This window comes from Cuculus canorus, chromosome 2 (genome assembly GCF_017976375.1).
Source record: "Cuculus canorus isolate bCucCan1 chromosome 2, bCucCan1.pri, whole genome shotgun sequence".
In the NCBI taxonomy this organism is placed as follows: Eukaryota; Metazoa; Chordata; class Aves; order Cuculiformes; family Cuculidae; genus Cuculus; species Cuculus canorus.
In genome coordinates this window covers 125,680,983-125,695,289 of record NC_071402.1, presented here as the reverse complement: position 1 = coordinate 125,695,289, position 14,307 = coordinate 125,680,983, and the positions used below count along the sequence as shown (strand labels likewise).

At 40.1% G+C, this 14,307-nt stretch overlaps 1 long non-coding RNA gene across 1 annotated transcript; it reads right to left on the bottom strand.

Moving 5' to 3' along the window:
* Positions 1 to 321: 321 nt before the first annotated feature.
* LOC128851378 (uncharacterized) lies at positions 322 to 12,041 on the bottom strand. Its single transcript, XR_008448738.1, has 5 exons — positions 11,949 to 12,041; positions 6,452 to 6,564; positions 5,287 to 5,445; positions 4,051 to 4,272; positions 322 to 2,757 (listed from the first exon to the last, which is right to left on the bottom strand). It is a non-coding gene; the product is annotated as an uncharacterized LOC128851378 (long non-coding RNA).
* Between the last annotated feature and the right edge of the window lie 2,266 nt (positions 12,042 to 14,307).

The following is a 14,307-nucleotide window of genomic DNA, read 5'->3' as shown; positions in this document are numbered from 1 at the left end:
GCCTTTCTGCCATCCTGCCCATTAACCTCCCAAGGCTGCTATATGTTTATCAGTTTTCAGTAGATACTTCACCAGATGTGAAGAGATACGAGCCCCATGTCAGGGTGGCAGGGATAGCTGCAGTCCAGGCTCACTGTAAGTGATATTCTTCTAGCGGATGGTCTTAAGAACCACTGTTAAATCTACTGTAACACTGAGTGACATAGGGAAGTTACAGAGATATAGAAGAGCTTAAGACCATTTTTATTATTATTATTATTATTATTATTATTATTATTATTATTATTATTATTAGTGGTGGTGGTGGTGGTTGTGGTGATGTTGTTGTTGTTGTTGTCATTGCAGTTGTCCTAGTTTCAAAAGGCAATGCTGACAAAATTTATTGTTATATTAATAGTCTTCATCATACCTTTATCTGGTAAATCCCTCTTGAATGTTTCTTTAAAACCTGTGAGATCATCCACTATCTGTTAATGAAAAGTAGTTTATTTTGTATGAGGAAGAACGGACAGATTTTTGTTCCCATGAACTGTATAAGAAATCTGAGAAACCAGACGCATGTGGATCAATACATGCTGCTCTTTATTTATCACCCTCTGTCTTCCTCCCTTTATTTTTATGGCTATTAAAGATGCTATCATTGATATACCATTTTTGACTCTCTATATAATGTATACACTGGACAATGCTGCCATGGATATTCACATAAAATGCTGGGGTATTGAATGACTTAGGAAAGTGGTGCAACCTGTCTTTAATTTCTGTAGCACTAAGTTTAGCCAGGGTTGGATCTCTAGTGAGTAACATTTCTGCTGCGCTGCAGGAGATGCGAGGGAAGTTTGATCTTTGCTCTGAGCATTTCAAGTGTGCTTGAGTTTTCCTTTCGGTGGGACTTTAGCCGTCAAGTTCCTGGGCTCTCTGCTTCATGAAAAACATTCCCCTTGGGTTTGTGATCACCAAGAAACATAGCAGTGCTTGACTGCAGACCTTCGATGATGCGGCTACAATTAAAACTCACTATTCACTACGGATGAGGGGGACTCACTTCAAACAGTGACATTTTGTCATGAATAAACAACGGATGGGAGCTGAGTGATTCTGAAGCTTGACATGGCTTATCCTTGCCTGCACTAACTGGCAGCATTGTGCCACCTAATTTGACTGTCAACAAAAGAATTAAAGCTGGTTATGGAAATACAGGTATCAGAGATAAGAATGAATGTGCTGCAGTCCTTACTGCAACTGCTGGACAACATAGTCACCCACAATGATCTGCCCTGAGTCTGCTAGTGGTCTGGAGGCAGAAAACCAAATTCAGCAATGACTAGTCACTGCACTGCTTGCGAAGATTTACAGCCTGACATGTACCTTCCATTTAGGATCTGAAATTGGACTGAAATTGGACACAGAAAGCTTAATTTTCCAGGCAAGTCAGCTCAGCTCCTGTTAAAAGCAAAGCAAAGGAGAGTACCACCCCTACATTTATCAAAAGCAGCTTCAAATGCACTCCTGCAGCAAGAGTTGTTTCAGATGTCAAAATGAAAGTGTGATGCTCTTGTAGGTCTGGCATCAGGTAGCTAGTGCTGTGTAGTTGGGAAATCTGGTCTATCTAGGCAGCTGGTATTGATTGAGGCAATCTCTGTAGATATAGTGAGAAGAAAATTAATCTCTTTGCCTAGTTAAACCTGGGATAAGCAAGTGGAAGTCTAGGCCTCATATTAGAAGAAAATATTATTCTAGTGAATCAATTTGCTAAAAATATGATGTGGCATTTAAATCAAGGCATCTCCCTCTAGCAACTCAGCACCTCTAACTGGTTTCTCACCTTTACATTTGAATGCAGTGAAGGTAGAGGTACTGCATTTACAATTATAGCAGATGACTTCATCCCTCTGAAATGACTTTAAAAGATTAGAATTCATAGATTATTTATTAACTCTTAGTGAATGTATTTCCAGAATGGGAACAACATATTGTATCAATGTCTAGTTCTCCAGTTTAACTATTTTAATTAAGAGGGAAATGTATACTGCTGTAAGGAACCCAGCCTACATGGCACTGTGTAAGTCTTTTCCTTACTGTTTCTTTTTAGTACAAAGCCTTTGTTCCTCTAAACTCGTGTTAATAACAGTGATCATAACACTGGAATCTTCCTGTGATAACTCATAAATAACAGTTCTAGCTAAAACAAGGCTGTTCAGCCAAGCCATCCAAAACAGGCAACGCAACAGCTTAATTGACCCAATTTGATCATAAGCGTCTGATTCACAGGTTGGCAGAGAGACTTGTGACAGAGTGTCACTGGCAGCTTAACCCAAACATTTCTGCTGCCTAGATAAAAAAAAATTCTCATGTAAGTTCATGACGGCGACTGCAGCACATCCAGAATTTTTTGCCTGCCTTGTTGGATTTTGTAGCAAAACTCTTCTCTACTAAAGCCTTCACTTGATTCCTGGGTAGTAAAACAACATACCTTAGAAGCGGTAAAAAAAGACAAGACAAGCATAAACACTGTGTTCCAGACCTCCAAACCAGATGCCAGTCCAGATGAAATATAAAGCTCTCCACAGCTAAGCGGACAGAGTTTTCCAAGGAAGGCTGGAAGAGGTCAAGTAGATGAGGAGCCAGACCCATCCACAGGAGGAATGCCTGCTCCTTTCAGCAAAGCTGGGGAACAAGAAAGACATAAACACAGCCCTGGATGCCTGAGGTAGATGATCAGCTCCAGCTCACCACTGAGTCGCAGCCTGGGCTCTTCTGTGGGAAAAGGGGGAGATCAAAGTCAGAAGGCAGAGTGTACTGCACTGTGATTTACTTTGACAATGTGTTGTCCCAACAGAAAAAGAAAACAACATAATTTAGATGCTGTCAGGACAAAATGTCACCTTTAAAAAAACGGAGATCTAATTATCAAGATATCGTTTAGGTGACCTGGTATGGAATAATTCACAAACACAGTGAAGAATTAAAGCCTTTCAAAGTCACATAAACATATTTTTCCTTTATCTCTAATACTTATGATTCGCAGCTAGGTTAAATGCATTAAGCTTAATCACTGAGCATTAAAAACACATTGTATAATGTTTTTAGGCTTGGTGTAAACTTTTGTTCCATGCTAAGGGGCTGAGGGCTAGTTTCACCTCAATGTTCTGATTCATTAAATAAAAATGCACCTTTGTGGTGCCATCCTTGAATGATAAGGCATAATTGAGAAAGACAGCAAGAATTTGTAGGATAACACCTACACAATTAGCATAATTTGAAAGGCAAAAGGAGTGAGAACCAGAAAGAAGACCTATAAAGTTCCCATCAGGCTACAACAGGGCTTCTTCTGTTAAATAACTGAGTGGCTTTTTCAAACTCAGCTAACTTCACTTATACAGTGATGAATTTAAGGGCAAAGTAGTTACCAGGAATCACTAAGTCTTAACAAGACTTAGTCTTAGGGTCTTAACAAGAAGTCCCTTAAAGCCTAAGACTCAGGTTCCAAAAATACATATGTCATTTTGTATTAAAAAAAAATTCCATTTGGAAAACTGCTTTCACAATTCACTGAAAATTTTGAAGATTAAGATCTTGTTCCAGATATTTTCATCATCCAAAATGTCCTCCTTTTTTCTGGATTATTTTTTGCACATTTGGATAATGCTTTGGACAGGCAGCCAAACTTGTGCATACTTATTAAACAAAGTGCTAAACAGCTCCATGGCTAATCCTTTGCCGTTTGCAACAAATAAAGGTAATTGCAGCACTAAAAAATTACAGTTAATTACAGTTAAGAAAGGCAACTGTGGAACCTGGTCCTGCTTATTTTAAATCCTCATTCTTCCTCTGGGCCACATCCCAAAATCCTTTTATATACTTTTTTATTTCCTCAAACTTTCTTTATCTTCTAGCTTCAATTCAGTGCATACAGCATAACGGCTGCTGAGGTAGAGTTATGGGGCATGCCGGGAAAGGAACTCTGAGCTAGCTGTAATTTGCATGTTTAATTAACTATATAATCAGGACACTAGGGCAAGGCTTTTTTTCCAGGGAAACATTCCTCACCTGGATATGTGCCATCATCAAACCCAGAAACTTCTTGTGGAAACGTATGTGCCTCCTGAGTCAGGAATGGAAACTTCTGCCCCACAGCAATGAGCAAGGAATGTCATTCTCCCTCCAGGACTGCAGGCTGGGCAGGCATTTGCAGTGGCATCTTTTGCATGCAAGCAGAGGGGTCTCCTCACCAGCCTGCTCGAAGGTGTAGAAATGTCCGCTTCTTCTGCCCTTTACCACATGGAAGAAATAGTTAATTTACTGGGAGAGCTTCTCCGGCTGAGTGATCATTACATGAACATACAAATAAAATACTTGGGAAGCAGTTTCCAGTCTGAATCAAATCTCTCATGGTCCAGATGGCAGCACTGGAATTTTGGCTACAGGGTCATGTTCTGTTTTGGGACACCATCCTCACTCCCTCCTCTTTCTAATAACCAGAAAAGGGTGACTGTCTTCAAGTTCTTCTCCTCACAAAATCTGGAGCTAAAGCCCATGTTAAAGCATTCTGATTCCTTCTAAGACAACAACAGATTAAATAGGCTGATCTGATAGTCTATACTTCTTGTAAAGTTATCCCCAGAGATAAATGTACAATGTTGTTATGGAGGCTGTGGTGGTGTCTGCAGCGTAACTAAGGCTGACAGACTGCTTGCATGTGGGTGGCTGTCTTCTTTCCAGCTGTGACCAGCTGAATTATATCACCTGTCCCACTTGATATATTAGGATATGCCCAAACTCAAGATGCATGTTGCTGCAATAAGGAAATTAATGTCCACCACTGGAGGCAATTAATAATGATTAGGAGCAAAACAGCAGGGTTAAATCTGTGCATTTAACAAAGTGTTCATACAGCTTTTTTATAATATACTTCAGCCACTGGGCTCTCTCAAATTTCTGCTCCTTTTTTGAGGGGTGAGGGCAACCTTATCTTAATTAATGTGTAAACTTAGCTGAAATGTCAAAGTTGTTTCAGTGAGACATGTTTATTCATTACTTAATTCCAGTTTCAGCACTGGTAGAGGAAAGCATAAAACATGCCCATGTGAAGGAGTCTATAGAGAAAAATGTTAACATTCAATTCCATGTCTATTTTCATTCAGAACAGCACGGCTCTAGGTATTCATGTTTGAAGTCACTGCATCTCTTTGATTTCTGGACTCCTTAGCTAGTGTACTAAAATGTGGCAGCAAATTGGCACAAGGAAAATTCGCAATGCTCAGTTTAGTGCAACTCCTTAATTACCGTAGAAAATGGTGAGTGATGGGTTATTAATTTCTCTTTTGTGGCCAAAACGTGATTTCAGATATGAATATTGGGCATCTAATAGGAGCAGGATGCTGTTGCATATTTTAAATCTCCAGGATACAGGAAGCCTTGTGGTGTGCAGTGCTTCATGAATCCCTGTAAGAAATCACACAGTATCATCAACTACAGGCATTTCAAAATTCATGATTGAGGTTTCTAAACCCATAGAAATTTCTTTGTATGCAATTTTAATAAAAACAAGATTCTTTAATTTCACAAGATTTATAGCATACATACACGTTCACAGCTCTTTTCTCTGCTTTTTTTTATTTTTTATTGCCTTTTTGACATTTTCATACCTTCCTTTGAAACTATAAGGACTTAAATCTTAGGGATGGGAAGCTACAAGCTAAAGAAGACTACAAGACTTTAAGAAAAATACGATGATTCGGTTAAACTAGGGAGATTCTGCAACAGAGCAGATGAAGGCACGTAAAAGACATCATTAACCTCAAGATCTACCTCAAGTCAATTTTATGTATATGTTGTATTAGGAAACAATTTCCATCAACATCAGGGGACAAAAATCATAGATTTCATCTAACCTAAGAGCTACACTTGGCAGTTAGGGTGCAAATGGGGAGGATGATTCATAACTATTCATATTTTCCGTGTTAGCTGTCTTTCCAAGTTTCTTATATGATAAAAAGGGTTCTGGGACTACTTCTCCCTTTTCATGCCTGTGGCTACATTTAGGTCATTTGCAGAATCCCTAGAATCTTTCCTTCAGCCACATGCTCTGTAACTTCAAGCTAAGTATAAATTCTATGCAGATGCACTCTTCAAAAAGAAAACTTTGCAAGTTCAGTACTGATAGATCTCACAAGAACTGCAGGTTCAGGTGAACACTGTCCAAATTAGGTTCTCCATGTGAATGAAAATACAGACCTTCTTTGGCTATTTGCAGATGAGGAGTCATGCATCTGCTCATCTGAAAGTACAAGAAAAGATTTCTACTAGAGTTAAAAGTGATGCACTTCACCTTCAACTGTAACCTAATGGCTAGTAGGAAAGCCACGCCGTAACTGTGAGATGTCAGATTTTGGGGGAGGTTTTGCATGCTTTGCTTGTTTTTGCAGTGGATCAGCACAATGTTATTTACCTTGCATTCAGTCCTGAATACAGAATTGTCAGACTTTCTGCAGTTGCCAGGAAAAACGTACTTCTTTGATGTTTATGATGATGAGCAAAAGAAGCCATACAAAATGCATTTCTCTGAAAATAGTAAAATAGTCAAGAAGGAGAGAGAACCTGTCAGATTACATGAAGAATATCAATTTCTGGGACAGTAATACAAAATTTGAAATAAAAATAGAAAAGAAGAGCAATAGGCCATGCTAAATGAACTAGGCAGAGAGAGCAGAAGTGCTCAACAGACACAACATTACTCTCATAAAGTTGGCGTGAGAGAAGTATTTGCTGTTAGATGTAGACTCCCGCATAAAATATGGTGGTAAGGATCACCCTGACCTGGCTCCTTCTTGTGTAGAGGGAATGGTACTGACAAGACAAATGGGGCTATAAATACTATTTCAGGACCAAAAAGAGAGACCTTGAAAGAAAAAAGATACTGGTCCAAGACATCTCCTCTCCTGTGAGAGGGAGGATGGTCATGAAGGCTTCCACATCTAAATTGCTGTTGACTGTACTGAGAAGTGCTGATCTTCAATGACTATGGCAATATTAACTGAAGAAGAAATCTACTCTGTACAATGAGCCAGTTTTGAAGAAAGTAACTGATGACATATAGGAGCCAAAAAAATAAAATTCAGGAAAATAAATGCACTTTTCAACTGTATGAGAAGAAATCTTGAATTGCTTCAAGTATTCTACCTAATTATCTGTAAATCTGAGCCTCCTTGCTGACATACATGGCAAAACAACCAAGAAAAGTTGTATCAATCTTAACATCATTCCATGATAACAATGGTGATAATAAAGATAAAAATAATAATGAATTTAAATCCTCTTAAAGCCAATTAATCTCAAAGTAGACCTGGTTTTTTTTTGTGACAGCTATCACCATGAATCTACAGGGCACCTGCTTTGTCCCAAGAACTGTATTCCTCATTTGCTGAATTAGTCTTCAGTATACAAATGAGAGCATAGACAGGTAGCTTTTCTATCTGAAAGTTAATTTTCTCTACTATTATTATTTTGACTTAGTTGACTTTCAGCAATTATTTATGCAGACCTATCTCTCTAACCTAATCAGTTTCAACACATTTTTCTGCAGTACTCAACCCTGGGTGGCAGGAGAAAAGCCATTATTTTAGATACTGCTTTATTGGATGACAATAACAAGCATATAGGGAATAATTGCTTAATCTTCTTGTTGGTTTTAAGATATGAAGTGTAGCAGGCTGGACTGGACCAAAGAAAGGAGCAGACATCTGTTCATAAGTCCTCAGGCTATGTTTGTCTGATCTTTCTTTATCAGAGTGCCTTGATCTAAGAACAAGGAGTGCTGTGTGCAGCAGGAGTATGGAAACACTGTGATGCTTTTCACTTCATCGATTGATCTGAGCACTGCTGTACACAGATCTGAAAGGTTTTGGTGTGTCTCACAAATCCCAGCGAAACTAACTCTCATTTATTCTGTTATTTGGCTTTATCGTTACCCCTTTTTCCCCTGCAGGCCTGAACATGGCACATGGGTTCACACCAGCATTTCACACCAGCATTTTTTCAAACGCTGTTCTTCTGTAGCTGGGTTAATAAAGAGACGGTCAGCTACTAGCCTGCTTTTAGAAGATTTTTTTCCTAAAAATAAAATTGTGCCAGATGTTTATTTAGGAAGCTGGTAGAACAGATTGAGAGTAAAGCCAGTTTCTACGAGTGGAAATTGGAATTCATTATTACTGGGCACTAAATGTTCGGATGCATTTCTAAGGTCCTTAAATCTATTTCATTTCCATGTTGACAGAGATATTAGACAGCTGTTGGAAAATCTGTCCCTTCTTTCAGTGCTACAACAAGAAAGCTTTCTGCTAAACTGTGAGGGGTCAATAAAGCTCTTTAATGTACTAATCAGTGCTGAGGCAAGTGTAGAAAAGTATAAGAAAGAATTCTTTCACTTTGATTTTTGTGTGAAATTTTGTCGGCTCTTCCAGCTTAACAGTGTCACTCCTGGCCGTGTTCATGATGGATGGGAGGGCTGAAGCACATTTTGTGAACAGTCTCCCCAAGGACTGGGATGCAGTGGGCCCACTGGTGGCAGATGTAGCAGGGTCATTGAAAGGTTTTGCTTTCTGCAGCCTTTCCAGGCTTTGCCCAGGGGTAGGACAAGACCGCTCATCTCTTCTCTTCCTAGTCATGCTTTGGGGACTGAGCAACTGCACTGCGGGTTTTTTTTCTTGAAGTGATTTGAGGTCTTGTGCCTTTTCACAGTGTGAACAGCATTCTAGCAGAGATTGCCTTGTGGCCATCTCCTCTCTTGCTTGCAATCAAGCAACATCACTATGGAAACTGCTTGCATGGAAGAATAACATTAGGGAAGGCAGCCTGTGTTGTTAGCACTCTTTAATGCAATATGTGTCTTAGTCTTTCCTCCCAAAAGTGGAATTAATGTCTGGCTTTGCTCTTTATGGGAGCTCTCCCATCCCAGCTGTTTTGTTTCCCCGCTTCCCCAGGCCATTCTTTCCTGACACCTGATTTTTCTTTCTCCTCAATCTGCTCTTTGAGAGCTTGCATCCTTACTCCCTGGGCATTTTACACCACCAGCTCTGCTCTCCCTGGCTGCTCCTCTCCTGCTTGCAAGCTGTGCTGACAAGATCCAGGCACACCGGTGGTTTTGCCCTTGATAAAAACCACTCTTCTTTCCTTTTCTTCATCTTGTGGCATAGGAGGATGCCCAAGTGGGGCAACTCAGTGATGTCCTTCACCTTATTCCCAGCCGCTTTGACACAATTTTGAGGTCTTCTTAAGAAAACAGTGTCCAACTGACTACCAGAGAGGCTGCAGAGGAGGAGGGTCTGGCTTCATCTGAGCTTTGAGGCCAGCTTTCAGCGGGGAGTCATGACCAGGAGGCGTTTGCAGTTTGTGCCTCCCAGGGTATGGAGCTGTTGCTGCAGGGAAGCATTATTGAAGGTATACCTACACCTGGCTGTTGCAGGACATTGCTAAGATTGTTTCCTACAAGATTGTTGTAGATTGAGCTAAAGCAGAATCATATTTTTAACTTTATTTAAGTCTTGTCTAAGTAAATTCATTTTCTGAAAGTTAACTGCACGTATTTCAGACAGTTTCTCTCCAGAAATGGTAATGCAGAGTGCTGGTAAGCAGAAAGGCCAGTACTTATACTTATTCCTATAGTAATCAAGGCCATCCTTGAGCCAGGAAAAAAAAAGGCTTAACCTGCAGGGAGGGGCTGGCAGGACAGGTGACCCCAAAATGACTAACAGAGTATTCTATCCCATATACATCATACTCGGTATAAAACTAGAGATCATGAGAGTCTGCCTCTCTTCTTCTATGGCTGATGTCCAGTGAGGACCTTGTCTGTCTATTTGCCCCTGATCTGTGTCCCTGAATCTAGTTCCTGAGCCCAGCTCCCTCCTAGTCTCAGACGCTTTCCTTCGTGTCTGCTCTGCAGCATTTGTGGTGATGTATAGTCATTGAGGGGTGGGGGCACAATTTCATGTATTTGTATATATTTTATTACTTACTATTTTCATCATTATTACTATTACTATTATTTAATTTAATCTGTGGCTTTAGTCTCCAACCTGCAAGTCGTTTTCTCCTCATTTCCCTTTCTCCCTTACCCTGGGGCAAACTGCACGGTTTTAGCTGCCAAAATTTGCCGGGCCAGGGTTAAAACATGACAGAGACGCAGTTCTCGTACAACATTCACTGTACCAGGTCCTAAGACGAGCGAATTTCCTATCTCTTCATTTGTCAGTTGGTGCTTAGATTACTTTTTTTCTCACATTCCTTGTATCGGAGCATATTAAAATCAAAGCTTTTTACAGTGTTTAGTGGCCTTCTTCAGATGTAATGGTATATTATGAGTCTCTCTTAACTATTTTAACGCTGCAGCCCCCTTCCTTTCCTGGAAAACAAGCAATATTTCAGAAATACATGGTAGTGAATACTGCAGAGTAGAGGACAGACTAGGTGCTTTTCCAACCTTCAACCCTCAGCAGTGCCATGACATAGGTCCCAGCCTCCAAAAGCCTTTGTGTCCCTAGTTAGCTATTTGTAAAGTATATATGACACACCTTTCTTAAAAGAAGAAAAAGAGGGTGTACAGCTCTAGTCTCCATGGATGCAGGGTTGTAGACCAGCATAAAGTACTATTACTTCTAATAAATGTTCAATACTGTCTCTTTTTAACAGGTGATTTCATGAGTTCACATTTAGAACTGAACTTACAGTGGTATTCAATAACAATTTTCTAATGGGATGCCTGACCCTCAAAATCAGTAGTCTAAACCAGCATGCAAACAAAAAGGAATGTTTTCTGCTGGTGTAAGCAAGGAGCACACTAGCCCCCTGATATGAGTGTAAATGCTTGGCAATTTTTTGCTATTAAAGTTTTAAAATTGATTTCTAGTAGTTTTAAATACTAAGTAAAACCTTATAACAGGCTGGGCAATCATTTTAGTTTTTATAACATAATGTGTATTCAGATACATTGTTATGCTAAAACCTTTCCCACTTGCATACCTCTTACACAGATTACAAAGGGAATGTGTTATAGACGATAAAATCTAGGGCAGGGTCGGAATTGTCATCCGTTTTCTCCAGTGCCATTAAGCACAGAGACGGTGATGCTGGCCATTGCTTTGAAAAGGAAAAACAACAAGTTTACAGTTCCTCATTTCCCATGGCAAACAGATTGCTTATTTTAATTTTGAAAATAAAACGATGGAGGCGATGTGGGTCTGTAAATAAGAGTGTGCATCTCAATTTTCTGCAAATGCTTAAGTGGTTTACATCTGTTTCCTCCCAGTTGTATTTCTCAAACATGAATTTCCATTTTAAAAAGAGTCATAAAATCACTACTGTTTCTCTGTGGATCTATTAGCAATAAAATAGCCTACAGAGGTTTGCACAGCCATGGAAAATGTACAGTGATAATAGGCTGTCCTGCTGTTACATGGCTTATGCAAACTTTACATTTATCACTGCAGAACCATCTATCCGCAGGGTTGGAGTACAGCAAACAACTGAATAAAAAAGACTAAAAGAAGGAAGATGATACAGGAAGCTCTATATACACATCATTAATCAGACATGATGTATTCTCAAACTTGAATATATGTTTTCTCAGAGCCAACCAAGGGGAAAAAAATGCTGATCACAATCTGAAATGTAAAACTTTACATAAAATTAATCTCCTGCAAACTGATACCACACTAAAGGAAAGAGACAAAGAAAGAGAAATGGACAAAACTTATTTTCATATCTGTCTGTTAGCTTTCATTTATGGCACTCCTGTATTCAAAGACTATCTTGTGGAAAAAAAAACTTGCACGCTAACACCGGAGCCACTCAGCAGTTACTACAAGTCCAAGAGTCAGTAGTGCAAAAAAGGCAGGAGTTGCAGCCAGATCCAGGATGATCTCTGAGCCATCCACCATGATCAGACGTACCTCTTTCCATCAGCCATCAGTGAAGACAGTGCTGTCCCAGTTCGGTATCACCTACTGAACGGGGATTTACATCTATCTTATCTTCAGCAGAAGAGGGATCCTGGCCCCCTAAGTTAAAAAAAAAAACAAACAAAAAACCCAAAAAACTAGAACTGGCAACACCGAGTTTATAGCTATAGAGGTCTTCAGAGATTGTCATCACAGGAAGAAGCTCAAAGCTCTTCTAATTTTTGTATGGCCCTGAGTGTGCTGCAGGGTTTCCCAAGGGAGCTAGGAGCACATGGTAACCAAGAATCATAAAATGTTCTGAGTTGGAAGGGACCCATTAGGATCATCAAGTCCAACTCCTGAAAAACACAATGAACAGTACGCCTCCGCCAGGGAAGCTCATCGTCTTTAACCACGTGCGCAGCTTCTAGAGTGATGCACATGGAGCAGTGAGGGTGGAAAGGGACACTAGCCTAGCTAGCCAGATCAGCTGAATCAGTGCTGGCAATCAATGGGGTGGTAGATGTCACAGCCAGATTGCCTTCATGTCCAGCCTCTAGCATCCTGACCACATTGCTCTTTGCTAGCTATGCCTCCTGCCAGCGATCACTCAAAAGGATGGCTGGAGAAAAATTAGGCTCACTTCTTTACCAGTCTGGGACTGTTTAGCATCTTCTACAGGAATGGTTGGCTGTAGCTCCTATAGAAGAAGCACACAGATCAATCTCTCACAAAAAAAGCCTCACTGGGTTTTTCCTTATTTGCCTCAGTCTAATATAAATTTTTATCAGGATGAAAGCAATTGGCTGCTCTTTATAGACAGCAGAAGGTGATGATAATATCATTGGATGCTTCTTAGCTAAAGGGTAATTGGAATAAGAGAAGGAAAAGGGGGAAAGGGGACAAATAAAAGAGGAAGAATGTGGCTTCTAGAGGGGTCAGAAAGACTGCTGAGAAACAAAGCCTCTCCCCATTTGGATGTATTCCTGCCATTATTCAAGCTGCTACCTTCACAGCATGAAAGCCAGAAAAGCACCCAGTGCAGGTACACAACGTTAATCTGGGTGCCTAAAACAGAGTAAAAACATGAATGAAGAGAAATGATTCCTCAAGAGAAACACAAGGTGTATATGAGCTCAGAAAGAGCAATGACTTTGTACATTACTTTGGAGCAAAAAACAAATTGTCAGGTTTCTTTATGAAGGTCTCTGTGCTAGCTTTTGTATAAATGCATTGTCTTTTTCTCTCATCAGGAATCTCATGGGAAGCATGACAGCAGACTTTATTGCTCGTAAACAACATACTGAAAAACATGGGATAGATTCATTCCTGGTGGAGTCATAGTTTCATGAAAGTACCTCTGTGGATGAGTTTTGTCCTATGAGACCTTCACAGTGCGTTGGTGTTTTTAGCTAAATGTGAGCATCTCAGTTTTATGAGCAGGAGCTTGTGTGTTGACTGTTTCAGGAAAGGTGCCCAAGCGTCAGTGATGATAAAATACTTCCACGTTTAAAGATCTGTGAAACATCCTCTGTCAAAAAAACTCCATCACATTGGAAGAAACTACTTCTCTGTGTCCTCTCAGACAATACACTGGCCTTTTTTTTTTGTGTGGCTTTAGCCAATGCACAATGTGGCAGATTCATCATTTCTGAGTATAATTATTGCCCAATGATTTTTAGAGGCAGAGTTATTGAGCGCTACAGAATATATTCAATAGAGAGGCTGCCCATCACCTCTCTGAATCTGTATAAAGCCTCTCTTTCCCTCCACGCTGCAAGTCACTTACTGGAGCTTACATTTGCCACGGCTCCAGGACTAACACTAACCTACCAGGAGCTGAAAGGAATCTTAGTATGTGTGTTTATGCTATCCAGAGCATTTATCATATTCTCAGGAAATACAAGGAATCACTTTCTTGTGGGAACTTTCCTTGATGCAGGCAAAATCACAGCTGCGTTGTGGCCTTGTAGCCATGGACCCCGGAGAAAGGCTGGATTTTATGTCCTGGCTCTTTCGCTTTATGGGCAGGGCAGATGTCATGAAATCTGCAGAAAATTGTTTCCCTGTCCGTGGCTTTGAAGCACTGGAATGTCTCTCTTTTTTAAGTAAGCTGGGCAGTTTTAGCTCTGCATCGACCACATAGACAGAAGATTGCTGGTGTGTGGAGGGTCTGTGAAGCACCCCGCTATGACAGTGCTACCGCAGTTGTGACGGTGGTACATGTCAGAGATCACATTTCTGTGTATGACTGGGAGGATATTTTTGTTCCGGTAAAGAAGATTTAATACCTGAAATCAACATATGAGAACCATTTCTAAGATTGGCTACCAAAAAAAAAAAAAAAAAAGGTATTGTAGAAGACCTAAGT